The 21,749-nt window shown below is 43.4% G+C and overlaps 1 long non-coding RNA gene across 1 annotated transcript; it reads right to left on the bottom strand.

The window, feature by feature from the left end:
- Positions 1–5,698: 5,698 nt before the first annotated feature.
- LOC137151884 (uncharacterized) lies at positions 5,699–20,720 on the bottom strand. The gene is made up of 3 exons (XR_010919391.1): positions 20,624–20,720; positions 8,411–8,514; positions 5,699–5,814 (listed from the first exon to the last, which is right to left on the bottom strand). It is a non-coding gene; the product is annotated as an uncharacterized lncRNA (long non-coding RNA).
- Positions 20,721–21,749: the final 1,029 nt, after the last annotated feature.

Below are 21,749 nucleotides of genomic sequence, written 5' to 3'. Positions count from 1 at the left end.
TCAACAGAAAGTGAGAGAAGCAGTAGTGAGCGTGACTGAGCAGAAGCAGAGAGACAAAGCTTCTTGGGCACAAATATCACTGGAGAGGCAGTGACTGGGGATTTCTGAGCAAGGAAAGTCCCCTCATGTGGTTAACAATGGAGGCTACTGACCAAGAACTAGGCTGCACGGCAAGTCAGATCTAAGATGTGTGGACTATGGGATTTCCCTGGTTGCTAGTGCAAGGAAGGCTAGGATATTCGCTTGTGACCTGTGGTGTTGGAGGCAGAAAGCCCAGAGAAGAAGTTGTCAGGAATTTTCAGCATGACCCTCACAGGAAGCAGAAAGCTTCTTGGTCACAGTGTTCAATGGAGGGAGAGACTTGGGGATGTCTCAGCAAGGAAACTGCTGCTGTCGTTGCAACTGTATACAGGGAACGGGGCTAAGTGTTCATTCATTGTAAAATGTACCAAAGAAATACCGGACTTGTATCAATTTCTCCTCTTAACTGAAACAACCTAGTAAGGGCTTGAATAATGGCTAACTGCTCTGGCCAACAGGGGCAACGGTATCATCCTCTGTTAAATTCTAGAGACTTTAAGAGTAATTTCTATGAAACTTCATTCCTATTACATTCAATTGGCCTTTCCAATAAGGGACTGATCATGTAACTCACCTGGGATGAAACTTTATCCTTAAATAGTGGGCCTGTGTAAGGGTTATGCACCTCTTGAATCTCATCCCCATCCTATACTGAAGGACTAAGTGGTTGACACTCTGCTTGGGAGGGAATTCCAGCTACAGTTTCATTTTTACTCAATGACTGAATGACTCGCAAATCTATAAATAACTTTCAAAGATGGCCATGAGAGCACTCGTAATACGAATACCCATGCAAAGACACATTCCCCCAAGTATTTGTGACAGTCCATCAATCCATGAATACACTTGTGAGCTTACTCGCACTTATTTGCAGGAATGTTCATAGACAACCAAAGGATTCACTGATAACCTCAAAGAGAATTCACAGTTTTTAGCCAAACTCACATTTAGGAACATTTTTTTCACCATTTGCCCAGCTGTAATAGTTATGGATGGTGACACTCTGGTCCCGCTGAAGTCTATGGCAAAATGCCCACAGCCGTCAATTCAGCCAGGATTTTACCCCAAAGGGCTAATGGCTTGCCAGTGGCCTATGTGAAATGAATTTGTTGTCTCAGTCTATTTCCAAGTGGATAGGTGACCACAGTAGAAATGTATTAAATACTCATAACAAAAGCCAGCCTGAAATTAAAGGTTTTTCACGTTTCATTAGAAATTCAAAAATGGGCCTAATTTCCCTGAAAATGTTTTATGTACTTTTTTTTTTTAAAAAAAGCCTAATTTCCAGCAGCAATGAGAATTTATCAACCAACAATAAACCTTGGGTTTTTTGTTGTTTTTTTAAGCAAAGATTGCCTTTGCATCAAACGCATGCTGCAATTTCTCTTTAAGCAATTTTTCATGGTGAAAAATAGCAATTTCACTGAAACTGTGAATGAAGTGCAATTTGGGAGAAGAGTAAGAAATGAAAAAGCAAACAAAAAAAAACAAGAAAAGCTGTTGTCAAAGTCCATGAAACGTGTACATTTCACACAGCATTAGCACATGAAACCACCGTGTATGAGAACTATAACTATTGGGCACTTTTTCTAGCAATTTTCAAAGTATCAAGGTATCACTGGAAATATTTGAATTGACTTCAATGGGCTTTAGATCAGCTTCACTTCTGTGGAAAGCGGATTACCATTTTATTTCTAGAGGCAGCTCCTCATGTCACAGCTGAGGCACATTAGTGGGGCAAGATGAGGAATCTTCCACTGCCACTGCATGGGTTGTATTTGTTCTGTGAGTAAAATGAGATCATTTGGTTTTCAGGGATGTCAATATGGCACATTTTTTGAGCAACGTCTCCAGCTGTGCACTTAAAAGTAAAATTTCTATAACAATGAATATTAAACACAGTACCTCAAGTATATTTTAATATGTCATACTCCATCCTCAGTATCAAAACAATTCTTTTGAGAGCAGATTATAAAATCAAGGGAAAAGAAGAGCTTAAGGCTAGATTTAAGAAGTGAAAGTGACTTGCTGTCTTGAAAGGTGAAAGAAGACTCCAAATTAGAACTAGTCAAATAGTATAAAAAGTCATTCATTAATATAGTCACACAAAAATGGTGCCAAGTTATTGCTGCGGTTATTCATGAAGGTCATAATTTGATTTTAGGGAGTATTTAGATCACCAACAGTTTATTTGTCAGATTGTTTGTGAATCCTAAAAATCATGAACATTTTAACACAAATGATTCCTCTGTAAAATTGTACCAGAAATGCGTTTGTTATTCACTACTCATCAGTCACTATTTTCTTCTTTTAAAAAGAAATTTCAGTCTTCGAAAAAGGAAACAAATACTATCACACAACAGAAGAAGAGATGATTACAACTAATTGTAGACATGGGTGAAATCCTGGTTCCACTGAGGTCAATGGCGAAACCTCCAATGACTTCAATGGAACCAGGATTTTATCCATAGTTTAAACCATTAATTCATAAGTAACAAGAGACCAAAATGTTCTTGTTCAAGCTATTCAGAGAAAACCTATGAATAAGACATAAAAGTTAACATATTGTCTCAGACCAGTGGTAGTCCAAGTATGATATTCTGACTCTGGAAGTGCCCATTACCAGATTGTAGGAAGCTGCTGTGGCCTCCCACGGAACCAGAGCCTGAGGAAGGACGCCCGCGCTCTGATTGGCTCAACTCAAACCCTGCCCTGGAGTCTGCCCGGCAACAAAGGTCCCGGGCCGGGACAGGACAACCCAGCCAGGCCAATTGGCTGCCGCAGGGTGGAGCCCCAACAGGAAGGGGAAGTACAAAAGCCTGGCCCCTGAGCTCAGTAGACCCCAGACTGCTGCCAGAGGCGGACGTGCTGCCCCGCCAGCAGAGGCCTAGGCCAGAGCCTAACCGCCGACGAAGAACCCCGGCCCCACCTGGGCCCGGGGATTGGATAGGGCCCTCGAGAAGCTGGACTAGGCAACCCGGCCAGGACGACTGGGCCGAGTTACCCCGACCCCGAGCCCGTACGCTGGAACCGCCAGACTGGGCCGAGACCCCAGAGCGGCCCGAGTGGCGGGCACCCCCGGAGGCTGGGCTAGATCTGGAGGAACTGCCGGCCGCCGAGCGCCTCCCTACAGCGGGGCTGGACTTGGAGGAGCTGCCCGAGGCTGAGCCGCTCCCCACATCCAACGACCTTGAGGAGCTTCCCCCTGAAGAGGAGCTCCCCGCCTTACCCCCGGTCGATGAGGAAGGACTGACGGCGCTACCCCTGGAGGACCACCTTCGTGGCACGGAGGAGGCAGGTACTAGGGTCAGTGGGGAGGAAGTAGCCCAGGGACAGCCACGGCCTGTGGCTGAAGCCGCCTTATAGCCGGTGTGTTGCGGCGGGAGCCCCGCCGGCACAGTGGCAGCCGCTTCTGCCACTGCTAGGGCCCTGGGCTGGGACGCAGTGGAGATGGGTGGGCCTGCGTCCCCCTCCCCTTCCCCTTTGCCTTAGCCACCCCAGGAGGATTGCTCTCCTGACCCCGCCGGAAGCTGTTGCCTCCTCTGCTCACCCTGCCTAGGGGTTGGAGCAACTGACTCCTTGTTCGCTCGCCCTGCCTAAGGGCCTGAGCGATCCTCTGCTCACCCTGCCTAGGGGTTGGAGCAACTGACTCCTTGTTCGCTCGCCCTGCCTAAGGGCCTGAGCGATCCTCTGCTCACCCTGCCGAGGGGTTGGAGCAATAGACTCCTGGTTCGCTCACCCTGCCTGAGGGCCTGAGCGATCTGCCTCTGCTCACCCTCCCTAGGGGTTGAAGCAATAGACTCCTTGTTCGCTCACCCTGCCTGAGGGCCTGAGTGATCTGCCTTTGCTCACCCTGCCTAAGGGTTGGAGCAACTGACTCTTTGCTCGCCCGCCCTGACGGAGGGCCGGAGCGAGTAACTGCTGCTCACCCTGCCTAAGGGCGGACTAGTAGGACTACTCACTCGCCAAACGCGAGCTATTCCCTGTTTGTAGGAAGCCGCTGTGGCCTCCCACGGAACCAGAAACGCTTACACAGATGCTTCAGAGGAAGTTGCATAAATAAATCAATAAATATTCCCTCGGTGAAGTTTAGCTGCTAGTGGTTGGCATATGCCCTGAAGCAAGTGTGTTTGGTGTACTCACTTTGTGGAAGAAGGCAGCAAGCTCACAAGGTATGCGTTTTAACCAGGCCACAACTCCGTCAAATTATATCCATCAGGGGACAGACCAGCACAGTCACTTGCACCCATTGATCCTTTGCCAATTCTTGGGGGCTCCCATCGCTGTGGCAGCCAGTCATCACACTAAGTAGGTGCCTCCACTTGCTCACTAGCATCCCTCCCCCTTTTGGGGGTTGAGGCAAGAGGGGACTTCGACCCCCCGCCAGCTAGAACCACCACCAAGCACATTGATGTGGTGGTCCTCCCAGGTTAGTGCCCTCTCTATGGTATGCATTTGCTCCCGGGAGTTAGATACCCCCATTTCATAAGGAAATGCCCTCAGGATGCCCACTATGTTACCTTTTTGAATCTGGAGCCTGAACCAGTGAGTTCCTGTACTGGGTACTGCCACAAGGAGGTGCCAGCATATGCTTGGCAGCTCCTCACCCCCATCCCCACCCAACACCGAGATTATCCAGCAAAAAAACCAGCCCCTATATCAGAGATGTGCATTCTGCTCTCTCAGTAGAGCTCAGCTGCACTTTGGACTGATAACCGAGTCATCTCAGGACTCCAACCATGTCGATACTTTCCAGTTGGCCTTCCTCCAGACCCTATCCATCTTTTTCATAGGTGAACTGCAGTCCGCCAAACCCTATAGGCTAGTAACTCCAATTATACTATTCCCACACCAGGAGACATTGCTGCTGCTGTCAGTGCAATATCCCTGTTAGCCTTCCAAATCAGCTGGAGCCTGGAGCATGTTCCCAGGTTGTTCTCCCCTCAGTGGATAACAGTGATGTCCAGCATGTTCTCATGGGGCACCCGTCCATGCCAAAGAGGCATGAGCTTGTCCCAGCACATGCCCCGTCTGCTGTGTCAAGACAAAATTCACACCCAGCCCAAGGCCCAGCTGCGAGCCCCTTGCTGAATACATGCTCTTTTGTGAAACCAGTGCACAACACTGTGTTTGAAAATCCATATCCCCAGCCATAGGCATTCTTCAATGCTTATGTGATCGACATGGAGAAGGAAGCCGACATAGTTAAAACCAGTGGTGAGTACAGCCCACCATCTGTGTCAGCCTCCCTTCAGCAGCCACACATATGACTTATAGGCCCTGGATCCCCTGCACCCTATAGCCTGGACTTCTGATGTCCCCAGACCCTACTGGGTATTCAGTGTTGCAGCCCATCTACAGAACAAATGGGAGCCTTACTCTCTTGGTGGCAAGCCCAAGAATGACAGCTCCTTCCTAAGCACTCCCACAAACTGGAATTTGGTTAGTAACAAACAAATCCCCATGCAGGAGCAGGGGACCATCCCTGAGTAGTCACTGAGTTACATATGCCCGCAGTACATGTCAAAGGTACCCCTCATCAGAGTGGTGCAGAGCAGCAGCCTCACCCACCCTGGGTTTTTGATCTGTGGAGTTCGAGTTGTAGAAAGTCACCTTACCATTGAATGTCCTATCGTTTGAGAGCCTGCTTGCCGCAAAGAGGCTCCATGCTGACCTCGACAGCTTCAAAAAAAGTCAACAGAAAGGCAACCTTGAAGAGTATATCCTCACCACCTGCAAAATAGAGCCAAGGAAGAACCTCAACTAATTGCCTAAGGACCTGCAAGGTCATTGGTTTCCTGTCATTGCTCTGCCACCCAGCAACCTGGGTCCAAACCTCCATCATCCTGTGGATCCTGAATGCCTGGTAGGGGTCTGGATGATTCGCAGACCTGGCGTAGAAGGTCACCCCAGATAACCGGTTAGTTATAGCAAGTCCATGAGCCACCAGATTTTGGGTTCTGGTATAGGCCAGGCCTTGGGTAGACCCTCAACCCCCCAAAAAAACTCCTTTAGCACCATCATTTTAGCTGAAAAGGTGCTCCCTTGGCTGTGGATATTGCTTCCAGCAACCAAGATTTCATAGGAGTGCAGGCATTTGTTCTGGCATTTCCCTGGCCTCCGTTGCTAGTGCTAGGAATCTGCTAGCCTGCAATTGAAAGAGCATCGGCTATGCTGCACATAAGCCCAAGCGCATGCTTGGCAGCAAAATTAATATTGCATGCACATTTCTGTTTGGTAGCGTTACTTCTAAAACTCCTCTAGAGAGAAGAGTCTTTGAGAGCCTTAGTCACATTAAGGATTCCATGCAGGTGGAGTCATTCCTTCCCCTCCCAGTGAAGGGCTGCTGTGCTCCAGGTTAGGAAGGAAAATTTCTCTTCCATAGGGCAGTGGGTGAGACCTAAGATAGGACACCAGGGCTTAGTCTCCTCTGAAATCATGCCAGAAAGAGTGGAGTTATGTGCTTTCCTGTCAGGGAGGATAGAGGAGCCTTTGTTCAGAGCACAATGTGCACATTTCACAAAGCGTGGACCATTTGGGGAAAGTAGGACTCCATCCCAGAGGTGACTCTGCTCATTTTAGCCCCTCATCTGCACTCTTCATGAGCACCTGTGGGCACACAAAGAGAGAGCAGGAAGAAATTCCAAAGTTGAGCCATTTCCCCCATTCAGGAATCTGGTACATTTCATCCAGTGAGTGACTGGGGCAGAATTCTGCAGCCAGTCTGTGGGTCCATGAAATACAATGAACACAGTTATGAACACAATATGGTTGGGTTAGGGAATGGAAATTACCTATCTTTGGGGTGGGACAAACATACAGTCTCCTCAGTCTAAGGTCCTAACTACATTAAGGAAATGTGCCCTAATGTAACTACATACGTGTGCAAACTCCTGACTAAAGTGAATGGGTCTGAAGCAGGGTTTTAATCTATTTAGCTGCTGAAGGAAAAGACTCTGTCTATATTTGGAATGGAAAGGGATACTCGTCAACATGTCTGATTATATCAGTCTTGCTGACACATCTCAGAGCGACGAAGTCACCAGGAGCATCAACACCAACATACTATCTATTGCCAGTGGTTGGAGGTTTCCATTTTCACTTCCAAAAGTGCCTCTTCCTGTGCTGTGCATAAGTTTAGACTGCAAGCACGGCTAGTGCCCTACAGGAGATTAGGGAGAGATCACAAGCACAGAGGAATGATTAAATAAAAAGGGGCTCTGCACCAGGAGCAAGAACCTCTCTGAGGAGCATCAGATGTAGTCCCAGATCAGGACGATCAACCCAGCCACCACGCTGCCCTGCTGGAACAGTGATGGGCCCAGGGTAAGAACCAACTAAATTAGCACAACAAGGCAGAGTCACCAGGTAAATTTCGCCTCACAGGTAGGGGGCAGACTGGGCTGACTCCTGGGGGGAGCGTTTGACTGGGGTGATCGCCTCCAAGAGCTGCTGCCAATTCGAGTCCCACAGAGGCAGTAAGCAGCCTCTTGTGGGCATGGCCCACAGCCTGAGGTAGCCAGGATTCCCCACCAGGGCTTTGTTCAGACCTTGGAGCTTAGCCCTGTCCTCCCTAGAAATTCCTACCCTGAGCCCTGCACCACCACCCTGAGCCCACCAACACCCTGAGCCCTGCAGGGTCCCTAGGGGAGGGGAGTCAGCCTTTGCCTTGGCCCAGGACCTAGCCCCTGAGCAGCTCCACATGGGGCACCATGTCAGAGAATCACTCTGAGGGAAAATCATCCAGGCCTGGCCCTGCCGACTCGCACAGCTGTTGGCTCACCTGCAGTGGCAGCCGGAGGCAGCGCCTGTCCCACTGAGGCCCCTTCTGGACAGGCAGAAGAGGGAAGATTAGCTGACTGTTGGAAACCAGCAAAGAGGAAGTGGCTCTGAGCGTATGGCTTTTATCATGGCTCCAAAACTTGTGCCAATCCCATAATACCTCAAACCTACCCCAGAAGTCCTGTGGGGGCTATAAATCCCTCATGGCCCAGCCCGTCCCGCCCTTCTGCCCTCTCCTATCGCAGTAGCAACCAAAACACACCTCTCAGTAGGCTTGGGGCCATCTTGTATTCCTTATTGTTTTTCTGTCCTATCTAACGTAACTGGAAGTCTTCATGAACCATATCATTTTTTTTTAATCCTAACAAATAAATGTAAATGAATTCTCCTGAATAACAAATTCATTTAGTTAAATTAAGATCTATTTGTGAATGATTGGCAAACACACAGACACGCTAAATTAATCAGATAATATCATCACAATGAATATTCAAGCCAACTGTACTCCAGTTACTACTTTTGTCATAAATGAGTGAGGCACACCGACCTGTGGAGACCCAGGTGACAGAGACAAAACCAAGATTAAAGGAGTAAGTGGAATAGGTGCAGTTTTGGTCAGCAAGGTTGGGTAGTAATGGTCTCTGGATTGTCCTGTAAACAAGGAGAGCAATTCTTAATTGAATTTGGTGATCAACAGACAACAAATGATGGTGATGGAGGAGAGGTAGTGGTGTGTGTATATGTGACTGAAAGAATGAGTGAGTCAGTACTGTTAATTGGCTAATTAACTTGACTGTTAACTGGGTCAGATGATAAACAGAATCCCTCTTAAATCAAATTAGCGTTTTCTTGTGGGAAATGTGAAAAAATGTGCCCATAGATTATTAGGGCTACTCATACATTATTGCTGAAATTACAGAGGAATGTCTCACTTGAGAAGAGAAACCAGGGGTAATTTCAAGAGTTTGCATATATCACCAATACCAATTTGTAGTGGTTCCACCAGGCTCAGAAATACAGTTTAAGAGGGGGCGAATTACCCATTTTTATTTCTGAATAGAACTTAAATGTTTAGGTTCTTAGTAAGCAAGTTCCCAGTCGAGCCCCCAAAGCCCACAATGCAGACAGTACCTTCCATGCCTGGGCACAATCTTGGTTGTACAGATCCATTAGAGCCACACTGTTAAGCAGCAGGGATGACAGCTCACAACCCCCAAATAATTATCTTGTGACTCCCTGAGGGGTCACGACCCCCAATTTGAGAACCCCTGGACTATTAGCATGGGGCTCATTTCTTCCAGAACTTTTTATTTGCCAGGATGAATGATGAGGACTGCAGGGGTTTTTTTCCTCTGATATTTTTACACACATTTTGAATTGCAGATTGTATGCATGATTAACAAAGACAAATATCCACACTTTACCTAGGTGTGTCTCCATCGAGGTAGATGGATGTAGTTCATAGCACAGGCAATCAAACAAAGGATTAGGAATGCCATTTTTGCTCAGATAAAAGCTTGCCAACAGCTGGAATTTGTGTAAGAATATATTCCAATGGGCATTAGTAGGATGTTTTTATAAATAATTGTGGTTTTCAAAAAAAAATTGCTTGTGGTTGAATTAATTGCTCATGAGTGAGTAACTAACAGAGTTGGCTGGAGATGAGAATTGTGTAGGCAGGAACTGTGCAAGTTTCCCCACATATCTCTACCCATGTAACTCTGCCCTGCCTTATCCTTTGTTAGTCTACTCTGGGGTCCTCTTAGAGACTGACAATCAGACGAGGTTGTGACAAGCTGTGTGGATATGGTACAGTATTTTGGAGGCATAATCAAATGGCTATAGGGCACTCAAAGAGAAACATCAGATTTATTTTAACATTGGCCTTTCCAACGCTCAAAGCCAGATCTCCAGTGATAAAAGGAAATCCATTCTCTTTAATAAAGCAATAAATATTTTCTATTTTGGGGAAGCTGAAGACTAAGAGCCTATACACACAGCAACTTTTTACCATTCCTCTAACCAGCTGGAGACAAAATTGGCTGTAATCACAATTTATGTCCACACAATACACCATTAATAACCAGAGAATCTTAACTATGTGCCACCTCTGCTAGTGCACTATGGGATATCTGTCTACACAGAGTAACAGGTGGAGAGAGAACTAACTTTATCTGCTACAGTGGCACGGTTCTCATAACAACATTTTTGGTGGCCTCAGAGTGTGGCCACCAACTCTTGCTGGTGGCCACTCTGACAAACCCATCTCTCTGTCATGCCTTCCATGGCCCTTAAGCAAGAGTCTACCCCAGGGAAGGTAGGTCAGGAACTCACCAGCTGCCTGCAGAGTCCCCAGCTCCCCATGCCCTGGCCAGGCAGGAGAAGGCGAGTGGCACAAGGGAGTCCCTGGGTGACTGAATACTGCAGCCACCTCCATTAACAAGAGTCACCTGCAGCGCCACACACAGCAGCCCCATGTGTCTCCAGAGGCACTGCCTGGAGCCATTGAGAAGACTGTGTGGTGCAGGGCACTGATCCCCACTGGTGGCACCAGTGCAAACACCAAGGCGGTGTATCTTGCTGCCCTAGGTAATAGCTATTCAGGAACAACAGCTGGGTGCTGCAGCAGGGGGGCTGTGGCTTTGCCCCTTCCCCCCAATCTTCGTTCATGCTTTGGAGGCTGTCGTGGCTGCAAAAAAGTCCGTTGGTGGCCGCATTTGAGAAACACTTCACGAGTGTGCCTAGCTGGTTACAGGAACCATGTGCCAGATTAGGCAGCTAACAAAACTTAGCATAACTTCTGAAAACATTCCCACAGTTTTGACTGTAGGCATCTGCTCCTGAGGCTTTATAGGATGTCCTGGAATGCACTTGTAAAAACACAGTTAGGCAGAGTGTGCAGTGTGGATGAAAAAGCCCAGTTGTGACAGCAGAAAGGTTGCTGTTACAAACCACACCATGTAACTTGGAACCAGTTAAACTATCTGTGCCTCTAACCAGTTGCAAAATTACAGAGGAGTTGCAGGGTGAAGAACCCTTTCAAATCTTTCCACTTTGTCATGCCAATCTGCAGCTAACTAAACGGTTCCCATCTGCCCCCTTCCCCCACTCGTCAAGAGAATGAAGAGATAAACAGCATAGTCTGCCATCTGATTCTAGCCGTGATCACATCCATCACTGCACCCACAATATGAGAATAGGAGGTTTCCATAAAGAGCTGTTGTATGCCAGGTAAATTAGCGACTCACAGTTCACTGATCCTCTTTGTTACAAAAGCTCAGTGTCGTATCATCAGTTCCTTGATAGACTATTGCAGCATCTACTTATTAATTCCCTTTGTGGAAAGCCTCCCTTTGAGGTGACATGGTGACATGATGAAGCTGGAATTACTACTCACTCCAACACATCCTCTGACGGCTTAAAAACCAAAAATTTTGAAGTCGCTGGCACTTGTGTGTCGAGAATGAAACACTGCAGATAGAGGCTGTAGCACTGGTAATTTCAGGTGTTAACATTCCATAGATCAGTGAGCTTTTACCAGTGGGCGTATTCCAAATAAAAAATAAATAAAAAAAGGCAGAGCACATTTTACCATACAACCATGTGTCACTGTGGATTTCCATTTAAGCTTTGTTTTATGAGGAGGCAGAAGGAGATACCAAAGGGAAGGGGGAGCTGAACTATATTTTTAAAAGTGAGGGAATCTGCTGTCCCAACAGAAATCTATTGTGCAGCACAAAGGAATTAGCCTGTAAATCTGAATTATATACAGAATTTATTTTTAACTGGTGGATTTCTCCACATCTAGCGTATATTATTCTTGTGTGTGTACATAACTTTATTTCATTTGCAAAAGAAAACCCTACATTCCTTAGTTTGTGCCTCCAGGATTTTAAGAATCTGATAAGTTATTTTCCTATTTGGTGCACTGCATTTTTCCATTCAGTGGTATTCTCTTAATTTCTTTATTGGCCCTTGATAAATAAGATTTATTAAAGTAAAACTTTAACCTTATTAAGCTGTTAAAAGCTTTAAACTCCCTTGCATTTTTACAATAATGCTTCCCTTATTTTTCTGAGATATTGCACTACCTTCAGCCACAGGGAAGGCATTCATATTATAGACATAGTTACCACACCCATCTTTCCAAAGCTGCACTAATGAAGAGGAATGTCCTTCACCCTGTCTTACGTTGGTTTGATGCAATTAAGCGCTTTCGTACTGTAATTTATTGACATCAGAAATGTGCTGAATTATGAAATGGCGGTTATAGGAAATGTTAATTATTATAATAAAGAAAGGATCCCTCTGCCATTCCAAGCTTCTTCCTTTGCTGTTTTGTGCAGCGTACTCAGCATTTGGTCTTTTAAAGGCTTCTCTTCTCCTTTTTGTTCTTTAGAGATTTTGTGAACTGTGATCTTATCTATGGGCTTCATTCAATTCTCACTGAAATCAACGGGAGGCTTCCACTTCACTTCTCAACCCTTTTCTCCATTTACATGGGATCTGGAGTGCCCATGATTCTTTGCCATTCTTCTGCTCCATGGCATTCATATGAGTTCCAGTCCTTTTCTCTTCATATTTTTCTTGACAGAGTCTTTCCATCATAACCTTCATTTTCCGCATCCTTTCTTATTGTCTTCTTTTACCCATGTTTTCTTTGCTGGTCATTCTTTTCTCACTTTTACCATATTTCCAGACCACCTCAAATGTGTGGTCTCTAGCTAAGTGTCCCAAGTTTATCTACCCCTTAATTTCTTCCATGCATGCTCTGTCTACCTGCCACTTGCTTGCCATTCTCCTCAGTGTATTATTTTTTCTCTCTCTAACGTCTTTTCTTCTGTCTTCATAAGACCTACTGTTTTCAAACCATAGAGCAGGCAGGGACAAATACCCAGAGAATATATATTTTTCCTTTCAGTTTGTTATTTACTTGCAGGTCCCATGGTACTCCTGCTATCTTTTTCCACTGCTGCCCAGGCAAATTGGGTTTTTCTTGTTAGTTCTCCAGATCTCTTTGATGACATTAAGTGTACTTTCTATGTATACAAATTCTTTCTTCTGATTCAGCTTCTCTCCTGAAACTTCAATCAATAGCTCTTCTTCCACTTACTTGCATACTTTTAGTTTTCTTTGTGTTTATCTTCAAACCATCATCTGTAAACACAGATGTCCACTCTGATATCATATTTACGAAAACCTCTTTGCTGTCAGCCAAAAGGGCCAGATCATCAGCATAAATTAGTTTTCTCCGTTTCTACAAGCTTGGTTATCCTACTATTAAGTTCCACAACAAGGATGGAGAGACGTGGACTCAGCATACTGCTTTTTTTTTTTTTTTCCAAATCCCAAAGCCTCAATGGGAGGCTTTCAATCAGCCGCAACAGGAGTTGGATCAAGTGTTAAACCCAGAAGTGCCTACATATAATAATTGCTGATATGAGGAAGGCGGCTTAAAATCTTCAAAAGTTTGTGTGCATTTTGGGAAGATTTAGGCCAAAATGTTTAAAAGAATCAATTCACTCTATCCCAAGTTATTTTATATAGCTCTCAGATGCAAATTCAACTGATAAGAATTGCTGGATAGATTGGATATACATTTATGATGGGATTTATTTTTGTTTGAAATAATCAAACCTTCTTGCCTTCCCCACCACAATTTCCCATTCTGGGGAAAAAAATGACTAAGTATTTATTTAAGTATTTATCCACGGTAGAATAGTCATGGGGGTCGGGTGGGATGAGGAGAGAAAGAGAGTGATTCTATAATCCAGTGGCTAGGGCCCCCACCTGGGATATAGAGACCGAGGCTTCAGTTCCATATACCCTTTCATTATTTATCCACAGTGAAACAGTTTTAACAGGAGGGACTGAGGGAGTAGCTTTCTGCAACAGAATATCCCATAGCTCAGTGGTTAGAGCACTCTCCTATGAGGTGGGAGAATAAGGTTCAGGTCTTCAGCTGCTGTGTGTTGTTATAGCTTCACTGCTTTCAACAAAGTTCCACTGACTTATACTAGCCGAGCATCTGATCCAGCCTCTTTCAAGTACTGAAAGTTGGTTTCTTAGGTTATTCATATTGCTATGCTGAAAGGTTCTAATGTAATGACCGCCACCGGGAATGGGTTTCAGATCCAAAAACAATTACAACCTAGCTAAAGCCAATGGCTGTGCCAAGCCCCTCTTTCAGGCTCAACAAAACGAGCAAACAACCCCCTTCATGTACCTGCAAACAATGGAGGCTACCACATTTGGACTAGGCTAACTAGCACATCAGAGATCAGGTGTGTGGACTGAATGCTGTCATCAATTGCAAATGCGAGTTCAGGGCAGGGTGTACGATATTGATTTGCAACCTATGTATGTTGGAGGTTGTGACTGAATGCACTCCGGTATTCACACACTATACACCGCTGTAATAGTCTTTGTACAAAATATGCCTTGTGAGGTATCATTTGAAAACTAATAACTTGCTGGTCAATAATGTTATGGTGAAATGTGTGTAGCAACATTATATATAAAGTTATGAATTCCCCCTGTAAGATGTTAGCACATGTTGAAACCCATGTGGCATTGAGCAGGCAGAAGTTGTTAAAAAGGGTCTGTCCTAAACAAAGAAATGTGTGCTTACCTCAATTTATATACAAGTAGTAAACAGGGTCCTCGGGACTGAAAAAGGGGGTGAATTGGTTCCTCAAAGACAATGGAAAAGTTAATGCCTCTAGCCAGGGGTTATGAAAGTTGATTGACAATCACCTGTCAAGTGGCCATTCTTTGGCAATAAAGTGGGGACAGGAACAGATTGATCTGCATTTTAGCAAGCAGCAACACAAAGCATCTTTCACCACGAGACTCCACATCTCTGTCCTGACAGCGGGAAGGAACTTTATCCTGGGGTAAACGTCAGGAAAATGCATTTCAAAAGGTGACTAGACTATAAAAGCGAGGGTCAAAATACCTCAGGTTATATTTCTTTATCTCCCTCCCTGCCTCTCTCTCTTTTACCTAAGACAACAAAGGAACCAACCCTTTGACTTTGGGGGAGGGGGAGAATCCCACCTGAGAATTTGGTCAGCAATATTGCTGAGAACATGTGGTAAGGATTTTACCTTGAACCAAGTCTAATTAGAAAGCATTTTATCTTTATATGTCTCGTAATCATTTCTGACTTTAATACTTTATATTTTTTCTCACTTAAAATCTCTCTTTGTAGTTAAATAAATATATATATTTATACACTAATCCAATGCTGTGTTTAAACTGAGCTGTTTGGTAATTCAATTTAAAATAGTAAATTGGTGGGTATTGAGCCTTTACTGGGGCAATGGACCTATAATACCTGAACTGCCCAGGAAAGGGCTGGACAGTGCAGAACACATGTTTTGGGAAAAATCTGGGACTGGGAGTATGTTGGGGTCACCCTGCCAGTAGTCACCAAGGCTGCTGGAAGCTAGAGAGTGGCTGGGGTGCTGCTGACAGGCTGCTCGAGTCAGAGCTGCTAGATCAAGACTGCCGCTATACACCGACACTCAGGGTATGACCCACACGTTGTTTGTGAGAGGCCCAGATTGGGAGCTACAGCAGCAAAGCATTCTGAGGCACCCAAAGTTGCAGGGCAGGTGATTACAGAACCCCTCATTGGTCTGGATTGCACCCTGGAATGCGACAGAGGCAGGAAGCCTGTAGAAGGAGTTGTGAGAATGACTCTGGAAGGAAGGAGAAGGACAAAGCCTCTTGGGCACAGCTCACTGGAGTGGCACAGCTGAGAATTTCTGAGAAAGGAAATTTCCTGCTGTTGTTTGCCTCTACTGAGTTGACAGGACTTTGCATAAACAAACAAGATTACACTGAGAGTATACCTGATTTATATAATCAATTTCTCATACTAATGGAAACAACCCTGCAGGACTTCAAATTTTGGTTACGGCTCAGGCCAAAAGGAATACTGCATAATAACATTTAAACTGGGACCTGGTACCTAATATACCTCACTGAAGTGAAACAGCAGCATGGTGGGAGAATTCACCCATCCCTGCAAAGTGAGTTGAGTAGCAAGGAGGGAGTTCGAATCTTCAGTGCTATTTAAATGAATTTTTAAATATATTAGGACCAAAAATAATCATGGTATTTGGTCCATTACTAGATGCAAATGGTAGAATTATCAATAATTATGTAGAAAAGGCAGAAATGTTCAATATATATTTCTATTTTGTAGCTGGAGAAAAAACCAGATGATCTATTCTCTTCACATGGTGGTGATAGCCCTATTTCCACTCCATTAGTATCTATGGAAGATGTTTAAAAAGAAGTTACTAACATGACACATTTTAAAATCAGCAGATCTGGATAACTTGCATCCAAGAGTTTTAAAAGAGCTGTCTGAAGATCTTGCTGGATTGTTAATGCTGATTTTCAATAAATCTTGGAACACTGGGGAAGTTCCAGAGGACTGCAAGAAAGGTAATGTTGTGCCAATTTTTTAAAAGTGTAAATGGGAAAACCTGGATAATTATAGGCCTGTTGAGCCTGACATTGATTCCGAGCAAGATACTGGAATGGTTAGTACAGGACTCGATTAAGAAAGAATTAAAGATAATGTAATTATGCAAATGTAATTAATGTAAATGTATGCATCTAGGAACAAAGAATTTAGGCCATCATTACAGGATGGGGACTCTATCCTGGGAAGCAGTGACTCTGAAAAAGAATTGGGGGTCAAGGTGGATAATCAGTAGAACATGACTTCCCCATGTGATGCTGTGGCCGATAGAGCTAACGTGATCCTGGGATCCATAAACAAGGAAATCTCTAGTAGGAGTGGGGAGGTATTTTTCCTCTATGTCTAACCACTGCTGGAATACCGTGACCAGTTCTCATGCCCACAGTTCAAGAAGGACATTGATAAATTGGAGAAGATTCAGAGAAGATCCACAATGATGATTAAAAGGATTAGAAAACATGCCTTATAGAGCTAGACTCAAGGAGCTCAATATATTTTACTTAACAAAGTGAAGGTTAATGGTGACTTGACTACAATCTAAAAGTACCTACATGGGAAACAAATATTTAATAGTGGACTCTTCATTCTAGCAGAAAAAGGCATAATATGATCCAATGGCTGGAAGTTGAAACTAGATAGTGCAGACTACAAATAAGGTGTGATTTTTTAATAGTGAGACTAATTAACCACTGGAACAATTTACCAAGGGTCATGGTGGATTATTCTCCATCACTGACAATTTTAAAATCAAGATGGGATATTTTTCTAAAAGCTCTGCTCTAGGAATTATTTTGGGGAAGTTCTATGGCCTGTGTTATACAGGAGGTTGGACTAGATGATCACAACTAACCTTTTTGACCCTGGAATGTATAAATAAATCAAGTTTTCTACATGGTCAAGTTAATAGGGCACCAGGATATTGTTTTGCCATTTGAAGGCTAGATTTGCAAAATAAAAATAGTTCGAAATTGGAACTTTTTGTATTAAAAACTTACAATCTTTGAGAAACTAACATAAGAATAAAATGCTTAGAAAAAAAGAACAATATTGTACTCAGTAGGCAGAACCCTGAATGGGGATGGTGAACAGGTTGGATTGTGCCTCTCTGATGAACATCAGGGATGACAGTGTCATCTGTAACAATCAGAAGGGTCTTTAAGGGGCAATATAGTTCCTGTTGTGATAAGAGTTCCTATGGGAGGGCAATTCAGGATATGGTTGTTGAACTTAGAGCTGCCTCTGTTCAGCCCTTTCCCCTTGGGTGGAGAGCTAAGTGAGAGAAAGCTAGGACATAAAGGTCTCTAGATAATGGGCAGCATGGTGAGAAAAGGAGTGGGGACAGGTAGTTATTTAAGCCTAGCAAAGAAAGTGCTGCAAGAAAGGACATTAGAGAGGCTGGGAATGGGCAGAGGGCATTTTATGTAGGATTTTGGAGAGCACAAGAAGATCTTGTATTGGATTTTAAAATATAAAGTCAGTTAACATTTCTGAGGATTCAGGTGATGTATATTCCCACCTTCTGGTATGGGCAAAAGGGATGAGCCATTCACATTTTGGACACATTAAATGTTGGTGATTTGAGTTTTTAAAATATAAAAGAAGAGAAGCTTCTGTTTCCTGATGAAGTGGAAGTTCACGATGAAGCGTTTAGGAAGACTATCGGCTGGCTAGTGTCAGATATAGACAGCAGTTCAGGGATGACGATAGGCAGAATTCAAGTCTTGAGAAATGTGGCTAGAGAGAGTTCATTGTGTGTCAGTAGCATATGCACATCACAATAGGGGACAAAAGTGAGATTAGAGTGAAGCAGTGAGCAGGTGGAGTTTTCATCGGGGATGTTCTTCCGGCCAATTATTAGGATACCAATTTCAGATACATTCACTTGGATAAAGCTATGGTGGAGCAAGAAGTTAGTGAGGATGAGGTGATCAGTAAATTAGGGGAAATCAACATTAGCGAACGGGTATAGATTAGGTATCATCAACACAAAAGGGAGACCAAAGATCAAATTTAGGAATGTGATGGCCAAGATTGATGAGACAGACAGAGAATATGAGAGGACTGTGGTGGATACAAGTGTGACGAGGTCTAAAACTGAGGTGTGTCCACTGTCAGTAACAAAATCAGAACAGTTGAATAGGTAAGAGTGAAATTAAGGGAACAAAATCTCTAAGAATCCAGCAGACATTATCAGCAGGTAATAGAGAAATATGTCACGGATGATGATTTGGAGAGAAAGATGCCACTCTCAGCTATGAAATGACTGCTGACATTAGCATCACAGATAGCATAATAGAGAGATCATAAGATGAAGGGCGAATTTGTGGAAGTGAGTAAAGCTGGAAGCTTCCCTGAATGAGGTTGAAAATCTGATAGAGTCAAGCAATAAAAGGAGAATGGAAACCTGAACATTCTGGTGTGTGCCACTTCATCATTCATGTAAAACGTTACTTCCCAGTTGTTCCCATACAGCGTTGAACAGTCTGCTCTACTCTGGAAATCAGTGGGCTACTGCTGCTAGGTTTCCCGGGAAAAGTGTTTAGTAGTTAAAAGAGCCTGTAGTAAAAGTTACAGCCAGTGCAGTACTTTCTCAGATATCTATGGTCTTGTGGTTAAAGAGTAGTTTAAGAGTTAGAAGATGCATGTTCTGTTTTTGGCCCATCAACAGACTGGTTGTGTGATCATGGGCAAATCACTTAGCCTCTCTGTGCCTGAATTTTCTCATCTGTTTAAACAAGGATCTTCCTGCTTACTTAACTCACAGGAGGGGAGGGAGGTGGTTGTGAAGCTTGATTAATATTTATAAAGTGCCCTTGGTTCATTAGTTGGAAGATGAGGTACAGATGTAAAGTATTGTTGTTCTCATGTAAGGCACATTTAAATTGCTAGGAGACTATAATCCCCAGTATGGACTCTCCTATAACAACAGGTTTGCATGTGCATAAGCAGTAGACTCTCTAATGTGAATGCAACGCTGCATGCTGGTTTCCAGTACTCAAAAGACCACATTTTCATGAATATGTAAATTTCATACATAAACATTCAAATTCCTAGCAACAGCATTTTTCTTGGAGGGGGGTGGGAGGAGAGGAGGGAAGAGAGGGATGAATTTAAATCTTCTAGTTGTCCTGTGTTGTGTTAAGAAGGGATGAGGTGAGGTTAGTGATTATTAACACAAGAAGAAAGAATGGAGGAAAAAGTGGATCAGCAGGTGATTAAAAAACACAAGGAAAGAGTAGGATAACTTCATTCAAACCATTGTACACGTGTCAATAGTACTTTAAGCCTTCAGGAAGAAGCCAAAATGTTTATAATGAATCAGACAGAAATGGAGTGCAGTTTGCACTAAACAATTAAATCTACTTCTTTGAAAGAAGATTTTAAAACAATTACCTCATGTGCTAATCAACAGCCTGTCCTCTGTTAAGTGGTCAACAAACTGCTATAAACCTGTTCCTTTGAACTCAGAATTAAAATTCCTTTCATTCTGATCTAGATCTCATTTGGAGTATGTTTACCAGAATTAGATATTTAAATTGACTCATTGACAATTAGGCCTCTGATTTTGAACACAGTGTTGTGTGTGTATGTGTACGTGCACATACATTTGTGCAATGGGGGATATTTTGGGGGCAATATTTCTAGTAAAAAGGTTTAAAAAAAGAAACATTTCTCTATTAGGACAATGCAAGTGAATATCTTGTGTGTAGAAAGGGAGCTTTTAACTTCAACTATGCAGAGGAAAGAGGATGTTCTCTAAACCATGACAAGAGAAGCATCCCTGCAAAAATTAGATTGGAAAAGTGAATTGTAGGCAACATAATTATATTATATATGTTACAAAAATCCAGAAGCATAACAGCTGTTTTATATCTGAGTTGTGGTAAACAGAGTCTCAGCAGACTCAGCCTGAACCATTCAGATACCCAGAGGAAAATTCAAAACTGGTTCAGATGAATATACAATATATATATACCAACGAAGTACAAAAATGTGGATCCACTTGGCCAATTTCCCCAATGTGGTTAAATAGAAAGTTTAAAATACTTGGAAACCTTTTTGTAGGCTCGGTTTTCCATAAAATCCCCCCTCCCCTTATTTTTGTTCTTGCCTCCTAACCCCTATATAGGAAATAGAAAAAAAAAAATAGAGCTATATTGGGCTTATCTGGATTATAAAATCCAGTTCAAATTTCTAACAACTATGGGAGGTGTTTAAACATAAAGAGTTGCAAGCTTTAAATATACACACAGAGCACACCTGGTTCTTCAGTGTTCATTTCTCAAACTGGGATCCATGAAGCACTGTTGATCCACAGATATTGGCTGGTCACATGGTACAGGCTTCTCCTCCTTTTTTCCATCCGCTACACTGAACCAACAAACAAATAAAATATTATAATAAATACTTTCCTAATAATACTTCTCTCCAGAACTAATTGTTGTAGTTGTCATCAAGATGTTATAACGCCAGGAATGGAGGGAGAGGTGGCCTATGCAATTGTGACATCTTGGCTGACACACTAGGATTTGAACCAGAGGCGCCCAGAGCTGAAAGCATGAGCTGCTACATATTGAACTCAAAAACCAGATCTCTCTAGTTAGGGCTCTAGTCATCTGTCGATAGGGAGAAATTCATTATACTACAGAAAAACCAATATAAATCCTGTTCCAGAATACACAGGTAAACGTTTTCTGGACATATAAGCAGTGGCTCATGGTGTCTCATCATTCCAAAAGTCATATGTATTGTTACTATTTGTAAATGGTTCTTTTAATTTCATGATGACCTTGAATAACGGACAGTTGAAAGATGAAGATTAGCATGTTATCTGAAACAACTCCATGGCAAAAAAATATACATGGGCTACAGCCTACAAATTACCATCTTCTGACATTCCTGAGGTTTTCCCAGCTGCTACAGGGAAGAAATGTCTTCTGGCTTTTCTATAGCCCTCAGGACATTTACCGTGCTGAGGGCTAAGAGAAAGGTGCATTCTCTGCTGAGCATTTTCAGTGTCAAACAGCTAATACGAGAGGACAGTTGATATTGCAGCACTTCAAAAATGCATTCTTTTCTGTCACTTAAAATGTGCATTATTTGAGTATATTCATGATAATTACAGAACACTACAGAATATTAGCATTACTATAGCATGATTAGTAGTAACGTTACAGTATATAAATTTTTAAATTACAAATTAAGGGCTAGATTGTGCCTTTAGGCACCACTCTGAGTAAAGAGTGGTGCATAAACTGCATTGCCCTAGGAGTAGCCCTTGGAAGAACTGTGACATGATTACTCTCAGGGCATCACTCTTGCACCAGGGAAGAAAGATTGAAGCTGACTTCCTTCCAAGCATCCAACAAGCTCCACAGGCTAGCAA

The sequence above is a fragment of the Emydura macquarii genome, unplaced genomic scaffold (genome assembly GCF_026122565.2).
Source record: "Emydura macquarii macquarii isolate MOO-44397 ecotype Brisbane River unplaced genomic scaffold, CSIRO-AGI_Emac_v2 contig_1119, whole genome shotgun sequence".
Classification (NCBI taxonomy): Eukaryota; Metazoa; Chordata; order Testudines; family Chelidae; genus Emydura; species Emydura macquarii.
The sequence above is the reverse complement of the archived record's forward strand: the minus strand, read 5'-3'. Positions and strand labels throughout refer to the sequence as shown.